The sequence below is a fragment of the Quercus suber genome, unplaced genomic scaffold (assembly GCF_002906115.3).
Source record: "Quercus suber isolate HL8 unplaced genomic scaffold, Cork oak 2.0 scaffold_367, whole genome shotgun sequence".
Taxonomy (NCBI): Eukaryota; Viridiplantae; Streptophyta; class Magnoliopsida; order Fagales; family Fagaceae; genus Quercus; species Quercus suber.
In genome coordinates this window covers 30945-46345 of record NW_027069819.1, presented here as the reverse complement: position 1 = coordinate 46345, position 15401 = coordinate 30945, and the positions used below count along the sequence as shown (strand labels likewise).

Genomic DNA, 15401 nt, shown 5'->3' with positions numbered 1-15401 from the left:
AAAAAAAAAAAAAAATTATATTGTTCTACTTTCAAGCCCAAAAAAAAAAAACCCCAAAAAAAATTGAACTAAAATATGAAAAAACAAATAAACAAATAAACAAAAAAAAACAAATAAACAAAAAACAAAAAAAAACAAAAAAAAAAAACAAAAAAAAACAAAATTGTAACAGAGCCAAGCCCACTACCCACAGCTAGCCCAACATAATACAGAGGTAGCAAAACCATGGATTCTCACCCAAAAAAAAAAAAAAAAAGTAAAGAGCAAATCAGAAATCAAACCACAGACACATCGTTGGCAAAGAAAACCAAACCCCAATACAGTCTATATAGAGCAAAATCAAACCAAATCCCATTACCCAATACTGCAATACAGAGGTGTTTATAAAAAAAAAAAAAAAAAAAAAAACCCAATACAGAAAAACCAAACCCCAGAGCAAACCAAACCCATGGTGAGACGGTCATGTCGCTCACAGGCGCAGCTCACTCCGTCGCTCGTCGTCCTCGTCTAGTTGTCGTCACTCGCTTGCCCCTCGTAGTCGCTCATTGCTTGCCCCTCATCGCAGATCATAGATCGCAGCTCGCAGATTAGTCTCGGCTGCTTTGGTGCTCAGCGTCAAGGTATTTCTCTCTCTTTTTCTCTCTAACTCTCTCTCACTCTCTCTCTCTCACTGAGATGAAAAATATGAAATGAAAATGAATGTCTGATGTCTCTCTCTCTCTTTATTCTAGTCTAAGTTGTCTAACTCAGTATCTCTCTCTCTCTTTTGAACTGTAAGACTCTAATTGGCTGCCGAATCTTTACTCTCTCTCTCTCTCTTTTTTTTTTTTTGAGAACCAATCTTTACAGCTTTACTCTTTAAATTTATTTTGCTTTTTGCCTGTTTTTTGGCTTTGTCTTATCCGTTGTTGACTTGCTGTTGGTTAGTGTGCGCTGGTGTTGGTGATATTGATTATCTTTAGTGTAAATGTGTAATGTGTATTGTGATTGTGAAGTTTTCTAATGGTAGGTTGTGATTGGAGGATGGCTTGTGCTTGTCTGTTGAGTTGGGTGGGGATAGATAGGCTGATGGGCACATGGGCTGGGTAGTAAATAATAATTAAAGCAGTATAATGTGCTGCATATTACACTGCTTTAATTATTATGCTGAACATAGGATGTATAATGTTTGGCTCTTTTAGTGTAATGTGCACAAGGAACTAAATAATATAACAAATTAAAACAATATAATTAATGACAAACAAATTAAAATAATATAGTTTATTGTTACGCTAAACAACAATAATTAAAGTAGTATAATTAACCAATACATTATAAAGACAAATAAATTAAATTATGTTAGGTTAAATAATAATTAATAATTTATAATTAATGAAACAATAATATAACAAATTATATTTTATAAAAGACAAACAAATTAATGAAACAGCTAAACAACAATAATTAATAATTTTTATAATATTTCAAATAAACTTATAGTTTAGTGTTTATTCTTTTGCTAGAATTATGGACAAATATTTGATAAGAAAATCACGTACCCAAGATTCAGCTTGCTGCGTTTTTTTAATTTGAGGGTGTTCCTAATTTTGTGATTGAGGGTGTTCCTAATAAGGATTAAATATAATTTTTTTTTTAAATTTCTTTTTTTAGGTCAGGGTGTTCCTGGGAACACCCTAGCCTGTATGTGGCGCCGCCACTATTGGGGACCGCTTGGACTATTTTAATCTCTTTATTGATGTCACATACTCCTTGTAATTAAACTTTTTTTCTCTTGCCCTATGAAGATATCGTTGGGTGCATGTGACCTGTGTGGTCCAGCACACGAAGCCTTTAGCTCATTTAATGAGCTTGTTCCAAAAGTCTTCAAAGCCAACCTTCTCATTTATTGAGAAATGACCAAAGCTTGTGAGAGAACTGACTTAGTGTTCATTTGACACGATTAATTTTGCCAACTTATTTTACTATTCAGTTTATCTTTACTACTATTTATGAGTCTCACATCACTTTTTGATATAATTTATGAGTCCCCACATCATATTTCAGCTAACTTTTACCTTTATTTACAATATTTTCAGTAAAAAGTTTTCAGTTTCAGCAAAATAAGCGAATCCCAAACAGACCAGAAGTAATGCAAGCCATGTGAGACACATGGAAGGAAAAGAAAAGAAGAAAAAGAAAGAAACAAAGGCCATTCGGACAAGAGAGAGCTAAAGCATTGTGTGAGTTACACATATTGAGCAAGAAACACAAATATTTTGAGGTGCAGTCCAAACAAAGGCATAGAGAGATACTCAGTGAGAGTGTGAGAGACTGAAAAAGAAAAATGAGATTTTTTTTTTTCTTAAGTTACACATAAGGAAGATAAATTAGTAGAGTTCTCTTAGAGTTTTGAGTTCTATAACCATGGAGAGTTGTAGTAGTGTTTAAAGGGAGGATTTTTCTATTGGCTTTTTGGTGAAATTGGATTTACTTATTGAAATTTATTTGTCGTATTTCCAATTTATTATATACTCAAGTTTAGTGTAAACTTAAGAATTGTAATCTCTATTTTATAGTGGATATTTTTCAGAGTTGTCTCGTAAATTTTGCCTCTATACCAGAGAGTTTTCCACATAAGATTTAATGTTCTTTTGTGTTTGTGTTTTAATCGGTGTTGCTGAAATTTTTGTTTCTATATATATTGCTATTGGGAGGCTGGGAGCTATATTTTTTAAGGATTATACTAATGAGTGCCCTTAGAGTATTGGTTAACAATCTAGTTAAAAAACGTTTTTATGGGAAAAGGAAAAAAAAAATATATATATATATATATAATGTTTTGATTGATTTTTTCATTTTTTATAAAAGTGATGTTAAAACTTTCCTAAAATGGATTGTTAACCAATGCCTTAAGGGCACTTGTTAGCATTTTCCTATATTTTAGATCATATGTAGACATTCCCCAACAGATATTGTCAAATGAGAAGGGCTTGTGTCCAGTGAAAGTTATCACTGGACATGTCAGGATTCAGACACGTGTCCAAGAGTGGACATGTGTTCACAATCCAATGTGTCTAGTGATAACTTTCACTGGACACAAGCTGCACCCTTGTCTAATACTGATCCCCCCTCCACCTTGTTTTGGTCAATGATTTTCGATTGGTCTTAAATTAGTTCCCAACGGGTTAAGCTTTGATTGCAAATTTTAATCTGTGGTGACATTTTGAATGTTTTTGATTCCTCCAAGGCTTTTAGTTTCATATATATCATCCAAAGAAACCAATGGAGACAAAAGAGATAGACCTCAATTTGAGAGAGANTTGTCTCCATTGGTTTCTTTGGATGATATATATGAAACTAAAAGCCTTGGAGGAATCAAAAACATTCAAAATGTCACCACAGATTAAAATTTGCAATCAAAGCTTAACCCGTTGGGAACTAATTTAAGACCAATCGAAAATCATTGACCAAAACAAGGTGGAGGGGGGATCAGTATTAGACAAGGGTGCAGCTTGTGTCCAGTGAAAGTTATCACTAGACACATTGGATTGTGAACACATGTCCACTCTTGGACACGTGTCTGAATCCTGACATGTCCAGTGATAACTTTCACTGGACACAAGCCCTTCTCATTTGACAATATCTGTTGGGGAATGTCTACATATGATCTAAAATATAGGAAAATGCTAACAAGTGCCCTTAAGGCATTGGTTAACAATCCATTTTAGGAAAGTTTTAACATCACTTTTATAAAAAAATGAAATTTTTTTGTTTCTTGGTGGTAATATATATATATATATATATTTTGCTAAAATACAATTACCATTTTGAATGTTTTTATTGTTTTTGTTAAGCTTTTAGGTTGGATGGTTGCTATTTGGGTGAAGCTAATTAGGCTTATTAAAGAGAAGAGGGTTTAAGGTTTTCAAAGGGGGGCTACCTACAAAAATGACATATATAATAACTAAAATAAATAAAAAATTTGGATCAAGGGGGGCCGAGATCCATTGGGCCCCACCTGGGTCTGTCCTTGGTTGTAGTAAATGTCTATTAGAGCACTAGCATTGGGGTGGTAAACACTCCCAGTTGCTATTTTATAATCCAAGCCATCCAAAACTCACTCCATCTGAGTTTGTAAACTTAAAAAATTTTGCAACCTATGAGCATAAAGGTTGCATGTATGTAATCTTACTATCATAGGTTGTTAAAATAATAATAATAATAATAATAATAATAATAATAATGATTTTATTCTTGTGGTTGTGTGTGAAGAGAAAAAGTAAATGAGAGGATAAAGAGAGAGAATAGTAGTTTATATTATTTTATTAGATAGTTTATATTATTTTATTGGATTGTATGTAAAAATATAAACTTAGATGTAGGATAAGTTATAAAATAAGTTAGTAAAATATATAAAGTAGTGTTTGAAAATGCAAATTATTATTATTATTATTATTTTCGAGATACTAATGCTTTGGAGGTGATTCACTGATCTATCTTTGATGCCACGAACCCGCAGGCTGCAATTTCGTGCAAAAAACTGAACCCACGAGCGGCAACTTCATGCTATCAAACAGCAGGACCACGAACAGCGGCAACAGGTTCAACCAGGAATAGCGACTACTCCAAAACCTAGTTTAGCAGCGGGACTACCTGCTGGTTTAAATTTGTTCCCTCTCTCCTAGTTCTCTCTCTCTCTCTCTCTCTCTCTCTCTCTCTCTAAACTGAGATTTCTCTCTCCTCTCCATTGGTGTCTTTGTCAATTGGTCTTGGTAATTTTGTGTTTAACGTTTGTTGGGAGCCCGTTTGTTCATTAAACAGTAGAATAACGGAAGCACAAATTTGGCATATGTATGAAGTTCAAAGAATGAATTAGCTAAAACAAAAGTTTATGAGATGTAAAGACCACAACTTTAAAGTTAAAGGAGTGTTTCAACTGTCAAGGCATTTTTCCCTCTTTCTTTTTAATTATGATATTTTACCTGCCTAGAGATTTGTGAGGTTGGTTCAGCTAGTATTTCTCAAATTCGAGGACCTGAAATTGGTAGTTAGAACACCCTCAAGTTTATCAATGATTTATCTTGAGACTAAATAGATATTATGAAAAGTTGAATTTCATTACAGACTTATTATATAAAACATCAAAGAGAAACTAAAAGGTTCAACATAAATTTACCACTTCACAATGGAAACTACCATAAGTGGTTCAAAATCACATGCAAGTTCCATAGGAAGAGAGCCTTATTAGATGAACTTGAGGAGAGTTCATGTCACATTTAACTTAGGAGCTAGCTCCCTACCACAAGTGAAATACCATGGCTCTTATTTTTACATTTGATCAAGTAAAAAACCCCTTACTCTGGTAGAGGGATATCGGCGAAATCCTCTGTAAGGAATGTGATCAACTGGGTCCACTCCACAAGAGTTGTTTTGCCCGTGTTCCATGTTGTCTTGGGTTACTGGGTGGTCCAACTTTTCGGGCTCAACAAATGTTACTACAGTGTCTTTTCAGAAGGTAAGATAGATGATTGCTAAGATGTAGATGAGCATTAGGGGAAACACTATGATCCCAATGAACACAGTTGCAACCTTGGGTAATTTGTTGTGAATTAGCCAACCTACAAAGGCTGTACTCAGGTAGTAAACGTTGAAGCCAGTCATTCCCACGTCTAGGATCCACGAGATCACCATAATCTACAAGAATAATTGTCCGATGCTTAGTTGATAAAAGAAAATATTAGGTTTTTCACTTAAATGCAATCATGTGACTATAATAATCAAAAAGTTATATAGTTAAATTTAATTTTCGTTAAAAAATAATAATATTGTTTATGCTATATTAAAAAATGTAGTCATATGATTAAATTTAAGATATAATATAATATAAAAAAAAAACCCCTATATATATATATTTATATTTTATAAGTATATATTGAATTTAATTTTGGGCTTTATAAAATCAGCCTATCATTCAATATACTGGTTGACCTCATTTAAAAGAATAGAACTGTAGAAGTACAAAGACAACTTACATATATTGAATTCTTGTGTGGTCCCATCTTGGAGGTACTGCTACTGAATTTAAGGAGAGGGATTAGAGTAAATGGAAGCTCAAATGCAAGTACTATATGCAAAACCCATTAAATTTTTATTCTATATTTGAATATAGGTTTCAACATTACAAAGACATAGTTCACAAGTTACAAACCGATGCGATGATGATAAGTTGAGCTGCACCTTTAACTCCTCCAATAATGGAAACAATAAGACTAGGTGTAATGGCAATGCACCTTGTCATTAGGTTTCTAGTCCATTTTTTCATCCTAAGGTCCAAGAAACCCTAAAAATGCTGTCCTTAAATTAATTAAAATTTAATCCCAATTAATCAGGGTAGTTTCATATTATGTATATGTGTGTGTGTGTATATATATATATATTTGTGTTATATATATATATATATATTCAAAACTTACTTGATGAATTGCCCTGAATAAGTGTTTGTGATGGTGGAGCTTTGCCCTGAGGCTAGTAATGGCATATATAATTGAGCTTGACCGGCCCAACACATTCTACGCATATAAAACAATTAAAAAAAAAAAATTATGTTAGACTTTGTTAAAGATTTAATTGGATTCAAATTGATAGAAAATATTTATCTCAAAAGCTTAAATTGAAAAAAAAAAAAAAGTTAAATTTTTATCATTGAACCATTATTTTAATATAAAATAACTTTATTTATAAATTTGAACCTTCAGAAGGAAAGGGGCCGAGTCGAGTTTAAAAATATTGCATTGATTTACAATCTCATCTGATAAATTGTTGGCTAAGCAAATAGTGCTCGATACAGAGACAATTGCAACATTGATTAAAAATGCAATAAACAATGCGAATCCACTCCCCATTAAGTAATATCAAGTTATCAACACGCATCCTTTAGTATTACAAAATGATGCAGACACAGACAAAAGCATTTGACAAATTAGTAAAATGCAATTTTTTTGTAAAATAAAGACTTTACCTATGTCTAATCTTTCATTATAAAAATTATAGTTTTATAATCCATGATTATATGGTATATAAGTACTCTTCTTTTCTCCAACCACAATAAATATGGTATCCAATTGTGTGTAATTATTGGAGCACATTTGTATAATTGTTTTCTCTTTTTTTTAAGAGTGATAATAAGTGGCAGAGCCAGATTTCAATTCGAGAAGGAAAGATTAGAAGCAAAAATAATCTAAAAAATTAATCTACATTAACAACAAAATAAATAAATAATAGTAAATTAATGTAATTATAATACAAAATCTAATATAAATGTAAAATGTACAATTATATATTTTGTATCATCATTAAATTAAAGGAACAAAAATAATCAATTAATAGTTTCTTACAATTAAATTAAGAGATTAATCTAAATACTTAAATTTAAAAATTTAATTTGATTTTTTAAAATAAATTGAGAAAATAAATAAAAATCTAAAAGTGTTCAGGTATAGCAATATATCTGCAAAATAAAACATAAATCAATTTGAGATTATAGCAAACAACCAGAATTTGAAACTATGAAAATGCTATGAGAAAATGTCGACTTTAAGGTTTTTGTAACCAACAAACGTATTACGTAATTTATATATATATATATATATTGTGTAAAATATGAGACCCACTATTAAAATGTTGTGAGCCAAAAAAAAAAAAAAAAAAAAAAAAAAAAAAAAAATTTTTTTTTTTTTTTTTTTTTTTGAAAAAAAGAGAAAAGAAAAGCAAAAGTTGCCATGAATGAGAAATAGTGGAAGGGTGGGACACAACAAAAATTTTTTAACACCAATTTCACAACTTTTCCAAATCAGCCTACCATCTCATGCATAGTTGTTTTACATGAGATGTTGTTTTGTTAGTCAGGCAAAGCTTCCTCGTAAGCTAAGTACAATTTTTTTGGGAGGTATCAGGGTGCAAATTGTCCTCACTTCAGCTTTTGTGATAATAGGGATATTACAAATCTAACTACATAAGCTTTACAAATTGTTGTTTTAACTTTTAAACTCTCAACCAAAAAGCATTTAAGAAATTTATTTTTAATGTTATTAATTTGGCAACATTCATTATCACATAAATTTGTGTAAAACTTTTAGAAGTAAAAGGGAAAGTAAAATTCAACCTTTTGAACTCCAAGAAATAGCTCAGGTTGAGACCATGCCATTTCTTGAATAAAAAACCTCAATCTCACTTTTAGTATATCACTTTATACTTCACAAATACAATATGCTATTTGTTTTATTTATTTATTTTTTCCAACAAAGATAGGTAGAGTACAAAGTAGAATGTCACAAAAGTTTTTTTTTTCGTCTCTCCTACCAAGTAGGTATCCCGTTCATAAGATATATTCATTCTCTCTCTCTCTCATAGTGTGGGAGTTCCACATATCTGTAGGACTCATACATTGTGTAAGAGATTCTACATATATTTGATGCATGAGATTATTATTATATAGTAGACTATTTCAACTCTCTTTTATTAATTAAAAATAATTGCTACTTGATATAAACATCTATTTGTTTATCTTAATTATAAAATTTTGGTTTGAAGTGAAGTTGCCCAAAAAAAGGAAAAATTCCCATGATTTATATTCTAAGAGCATCTCCAACAGATTCTTTAAATTTTTGTACTGTTTGAAGAACGAACAGTGGCTTTTATCTTTTAATTACTCACTTTTTCAAATAGACTTTCTAATGGACTCTCTATCTCATTTAAATATTATTTCTTCATTCATTCTTTGTTCTTTTTTTATCATTATTTATTTTTCTTATATTCATTCCCATCAATTATATTTTTCCAGTGAAAAGTATTATATCCACAATATTTTTCACAATACTTTCACAAGAATTACATCAAAATCTTATGTGGAAAGTTGTTACTAATTTTAATTTGAACCCACTGCTGAAATTATTTGTTTACTCACTAATATTAGCTAATAATAATCTATTACTTAAGATTTATCGTGAAAATATTATGGTAGCATTTCTTAATTGTCATTTCTTATTTTTTATATTATTTGTCCCTTCACACCATCTGTCATCCATACGTTTCTTCTTCTTCTTTTTTTCCTTTTTTTTTCTCTTGGTTTTTTCTCCACCACACACGTATCCCACTCCTTTTTTCTATCTACCTTCTTTTTCTTTTTCTAGTTCATTCCGGATAATTTCTTTAGCTATCTCTCTCTATCTTTCTCTAGCTCTCTCTCTCTCTCTCTCTCTCTCTCTCTCTCTCTCTCTCTTTTTCTTTTTTTTCTTTTCTACATTTTCTATTTCTACTTGATTCTAGAACACTCTCTCCCCCTATCTCACACAAACAAATTCTCTCTCATACACACATAGATCACTGGCAGAGAAGTGGAGATTGGCGTTCTACACAAATCGACGTTCTACATGTTTGTTTGTTTGTTTGCTTGTTTGTTTGCTTTTTTGTTTTGTTTTGTTTTGTTTTTTTTTTTGTTTTGTTTTTTTTTTTTTGTTCTAGTTTGATTAGTTTTATTTTATTGTTCAAATTTCATTAGGCTTATGAGAAAGATTGTTTTTGTGTTTCAAATATTTTGATTGGGTTTTGTGTTTTTGTTTTGATTGTGGTATATTACTGTTGAGATAGAGAAGCACAAGAGAGTGAAGAACGAAAGACAAAATGAATGAGAGAGAAAGAATTATTTTTTATTCAACCGGGTATTATTTTAAGGGAGAATATTGTTTAATGGTGCTACAGTAATTGCTACAGTGTTCTCTACTTGTAGAAAAGCACTATAGCAACTCTAATCTAAAAAATAGAGATGAAGAAATTGTTGGAGTGAATTTTTGGGGTGATTAATGGGCTTTTCTTTCCAAAAAATAGATATAGAGCATTTGCTGGAGATGCTCTAATGAGTCACAAAACTATACAAACTAGTGTGTGGGGGAAGTACCATTCTGGACCAACGGTCTGGTTGTTACTTGTTTGACTTTCACATCAAGAATGGGGAGCAGCGAATTAAAAAGACACAGCGCATTATTCACATAAAAATATATATATATATATATATATATAAAATAAACTTCCTAGTACGGCCTTTTTTTTTTTTTTTTGGCTGATACCTAGTACTACTTAAGCAATGATCATGCAATCCACGCAACAAGTGGGGGAAAAAAATATAAAGTCAAACGTAATTTTCTTTTTCAAACAAATAGCAAATGTATACGTAATAAATTTAATGTTCTAAATACTGTTTTAGATCCTTCAAGCTTATTTATTGGAACGAAATATTTTGTTAATGACTTATTTTAGAGTATCATTTTAGAATATTATATATACACACACAAACCCAAACAAGGAATAAGATAAGAAGATAAGATAAGATAAGAAGATATTTTAAGTCTGCGTTACATAATATATATTATACAATATTAAATTATTCATTCAAAATCAAATAATGTGTATTCCTAATATCATCATTACATAATATAAGTATATAACATGTCATATATGAGTAAAGAATGTATATGTGTGTGTATTAATGAAGAAAAAAATCATGTCATATCTGAGTAAATTAAACAAGAAAAACATATTGTTAAAGGAAAGTAGTAATAAAATGTTATTTGTGAGTGAAGTAATAAAAAAAGTTTAGAGATTTTTTATTTTTTTCATTTACATACTGGTCAAAATCACCATATTAGATGATATTTAGTGGAATGGACCGAAAAAAGTGGAATGAGCCAAAATTTATAATAACATGGAATGGAGAGGTGATTCTTTCCAATTAAATAATTTGATTGGAAAATTACAGTCTTTCCTAGCAAAATAGAATGAAATTCAAAACTTGAAGAGAAACAAAATTCAACTTTTTGAACTTCCAGAGTTGAGAGTTGAGACCATGCATTTTCTTGAATAAAAATATTTTCTCTCACTTTTAACGTATCACTTTATACTTCACAAAATACAATATGTCATTTGTTTGGATTTTATTTTTTTCTAGCTACGATTGGTTTAGTATAAAGTAAAACACTATAAAAGATTTATATTTGCCTCTCCTACTAAGTAGGAATCTTGAGCATAGAATATATACACACTCTCTCTCTCTCATAGTGTGGGGAGCTCTAAATGCCTATAGGACTCAAATAATGAATAAGGAATTATGCAAATATTTGATCAAATGAGATAATTATTGTATAGCAGACTATTTCAACTCGATCCCTTTTAAAAAAATAATAATACAGTTAGAAAATAGGAGAGAGGGATCAGCAGCTTGAACTCATGGTGATATAAGCGTCTATCTGTTTCTCTTAACTATAAAAATTAGGTTTGAAGTGCAGTTGCGAAAAATATAAAGAGAAAAGTATATGTCACGTTTTAATTTAGTGCATATGGGGGAGGTACCATCCCGACCTATGGGTCCGGTGGTTACTTGTTTGACTTTGACATGAAGAATTGGGGAGCAGCAAATTAAAATAAACTACCTAGTACCTGCTTCTCTTTTTATATTAATTTTTTGAGAGATACTTAGACCTACTTAAACAATGATGCAATCCACTCGAATAGAGAGGGAAAAATAATAATAATAAAGTCAACGTAATTGTCTTTTCAAACAAACAGTAAAATGCATACATATATATTAATTATTAATCACAACTTTGGTGAAAGAAGGTGATTCGTTCGATTCAATTAGTGTGAATTATTTTGACTTGCATCTGATAGTCACAAAGGTTATACTATATTCAATTTTAAGATTTTTAACTTTATAAAATTATCAAACTATCACAAGGATTAAAAAATAAAATATATAGAAAATTTGTAGTGTGAATGTATTCAAAAGCCTGCGACCGAGTCAATACCCCTTCTTTCCCATTGTTTATATGAATCCAAATACTTACAAGCCACAAACTATGAAATAAAATGTAACTATACATCACACAACTTACCTAGTTTTTTTTCATTTTTTTTTTTTTTTGAATGGTGTAAAGATATTAAGAGCAAGGTTAGAGCAGTAGATCAAAGTAAAGTAAGAAGCAAGTGATGCAACAAGTGAAGTGGTGCTGCAACAGTGAAGTGAAGTGCTAGTGGAGTGAAGCAGAATGAAGCAAGTGACAATGTAATGCATAAAACGACATGAGAAGCTGTGTGACTTGTAGTTTAGTCTTTATTAGTTATTTATGTTCACAAATACACGTGCTATAACTGATGTAACTGCCTTGCGCATACTTTGGAAATTAGTTTTCTTCCTTCTGTTATTATATATGTAGGATCTTTGTACAGTTTCAATTCAATTCATTCAATTCAGTAATAACAGAAATATTCTAGAAGCTTTCTCTTCCTATACTTTTCTTCTTCCTGTTATTCTCTGTTTTCACTTCTTACAAATGGCGTAAGTAGATAGTTGAGCATAAAAATATTATACACATTTCTTAAAAAAATATGAATGGCCAAAAACTTACGTAGTAGTTGACAGTTGGCCATAAGAATATTAGACTGAATTTATTAAAAAAGAAAAAGAATAAAAAAGGAGAACAATTACGGCTAGACAAAAACATACGTAGATAATGGATAGTCGGCATAAAAATAGTATACAAAGTATGTGGACATATAGTAGAGCATAAAAATTAAACACCCAAATTTCATACACAAGTAATGAAGTAGAAAAGATTCTTAAATTATTCCATCAAAAGTTTAAATAATGAATAAATTACCCCATATCTTTGCAGGCCAAGAAGTAAGAGAGTGCTTAAACCAATAATGAGAACTTCAATCCAGACTGGTATGCGAAATAGTATGTTTAGTGCAAAGGCAGTTCCAATCACTACCACAAATAAAAAAAATTAGAAAGTTATTTATTAATGATGTTATCTATATTGTCTTGTTTATTTTCTGTGTTATTCTTCTCTTAATTTGAATATGAACAATGAGAAATAGTTGAGGAAAATGTTGGGAATTTAACATATATCCAAATTTGTGAGAGACAAAAAAATAGAAGAAAATAATAAATAAAAGCAATTGTATGACATAAGAAATTTACATGGTTTGGTAATTTTCTTATTACCATAAAATTATTGTGTTCTTACTATGTCAAAGAGAAATTACAAAGGAAGCAGTCATTAATACATTAAAACCCAATGAAGTGACAAATAAATACCCAAATTGCAAGTCCTAAACGGGCTAAAATTGAGACAAATTTTTTTCCTAGGGGCAGCCATGGACTAAGCCTCGGAGCACTATTTCCTGCTTTTCCTGCTTGGCCAAGATTTTGTTAAGTGGAACTTTCTCCTTTTTTTTTTTTAATTGTCATGCATTCATGTCGGGTCGGGTCACAAACTAGATTAAAACACAAAATAGGCTCAACATGATCCAACAGAAAATTCGAGAATGATAAGACCACCGCATGCATGAACGGTAAGGATATATTATTATTATTATTATTATTATTTTTAAAAAAGAAAAAGAAAAAAAAGAAAGAAGATATGTCAGCGGCTATGATAGCAACCTCGGCTAGCAACGATAGGCAATACTTCATATATTTTGTGTACTCAAACTTACATAATTCTGAAAGGTGTTTTCCTGTGGAGATATGTAAACAGTAAACAAATACTTAGCTTGATTAATTACTAGTAGAAACAAAATTGCGTAAGAAACTATAATAGCTTTTATCAGTTGGCTATTTTGGTCTAGAATTTGTTTGCTGTACATGTGCATCTTACCGGTGCTTACACCAAGATTTGCAGCTAGCGATTGAATTATGAGCGCAAAGATCAACCCAATAAGTATCACCCATAGTTGCTGAAAATAGAAAATATCACGACCATGCTTAGTGTTTCTCTTGTAAATAATTTCTAATTATATTGGCCTTCATATTTCAGTATATTTTTTGTCATTAAAGTTTTGGGTTGTTTTTATTTTGCTTATTTACATTTCAAAATTTCTTTTTTGAATGAAAAACTTGAAATTTAGAGGGCCAATACAAAAACCAAGTCAAACATGAAGAGCCAAAATGAATTTATAAAACAGAAATTGGCAAAATGAAAATTGTCTCAAACTTTAAAGGTCAGAAGTACATTTTCATCTAAAAGTATGAACCTAAGTAAGTTACAGTACTTTAAATTTGTGCCATGAGTCGTACTTCTTTGATAGAAAATGAAATACATTTTATTTAACTTTTCATCTCATCAAAACTTTGTATTCATATCAAAATATTAATTCATTCTCATATATTAATGGGGGTAATTGTATTTAAATTCATGTATTAATTTATAGGAAATGCACTAATTATTCAAGTAAAATGAGTTTATACAAGAAACAATTTATTCAGAATATGACATTACTTCTCAAGTCTATTTAGTTGCTTTAACAATAATTGAAACTAAAATTAACAAGAGGAAAAAGAAAATTTCATATGCATGAATGCTCCCAAGAAATACATTAACATTGTCGGCTTAGTAGTCACTCACTCAACACTAACTTACTCCATCATCTTTTTTTTTTTTTTTTTTTCCCCTAATTTATATCTTTGATAGAAAAATAAAATTTTCACTCTCTTCTCTCTAGAAGTGCACTATTTAAGAATATTCAAAACAAAAAGATATTCTAAGAATGATGTTTCCAATCCTTGTCTAATATTGTACTAGGTTGGGTTGCACGCAGGGGAGGGGCTACATTGCTCCTTAAATTTTAATTTTCTGTTATAACTTACATAAAAATAGAATACGTGCGCTTCTAAAAAAATATAACCGGCCCTTCCAACCCAGTTGTTCCTGAGATTTGTATTTAATCCATTAGACAATGACTATTTGTTCTCAAATAAGATAATACCTAGCACCTCAATTGATTGTCCAAATATTTGTAGTTTATCCAATGAACAATAACTCACTCCAAACAGCATATTTGGCAGCTCATTTCTAAACAAAAATTTACTTTCCTCCTTCAATTCTCAATCTCAATGCTACCGTTCTTTTCCTCCTCTATAGTGATGCCCCACATTGCCCAATGTTTCTTTCTTTTTAACAAAACTCTCATCTCAACAACCAAATAAAACCCCTCACAACTCAGACTCTGCAATAAAAAATCTATTTTATGAAAGATCGTTGTGAAGCATAATTTTTATACGAAATGTTCTTTTTTGGATATTTTTGTATATGTTCATAGAGAAATAGACATAGTTCGCAACATCTTCCAAATAAAAATTCCTAGCTACACCTATAATGGCATGTGTAAGGCTCATGTTACTCCTATGAGTAAAAAATTTATTATAGAGCGATCGTTTGAAAAAATATGAAACAATACACCAAAAATGTAATACAATGTCAATCCCATTCTTATAGAAATTATGATTACACTTAGGGTCCGTTTGGATATTTCTTATTTTGCTGAAAATTAAAAACACTATAGCAAAATAATTTTTAAATATGTGAATA

General features: G+C 30.5%; 1 pseudogene; it reads right to left on the bottom strand.

Moving 5' to 3' along the window:
- Nucleotides 1-5333: 5333 nt before the first annotated feature.
- The window catches only part of LOC112019728 (metal transporter Nramp6.1-like), a 30533-nt pseudogene continuing 20465 nt past the window's right edge, over nucleotides 5334-15401 (bottom strand).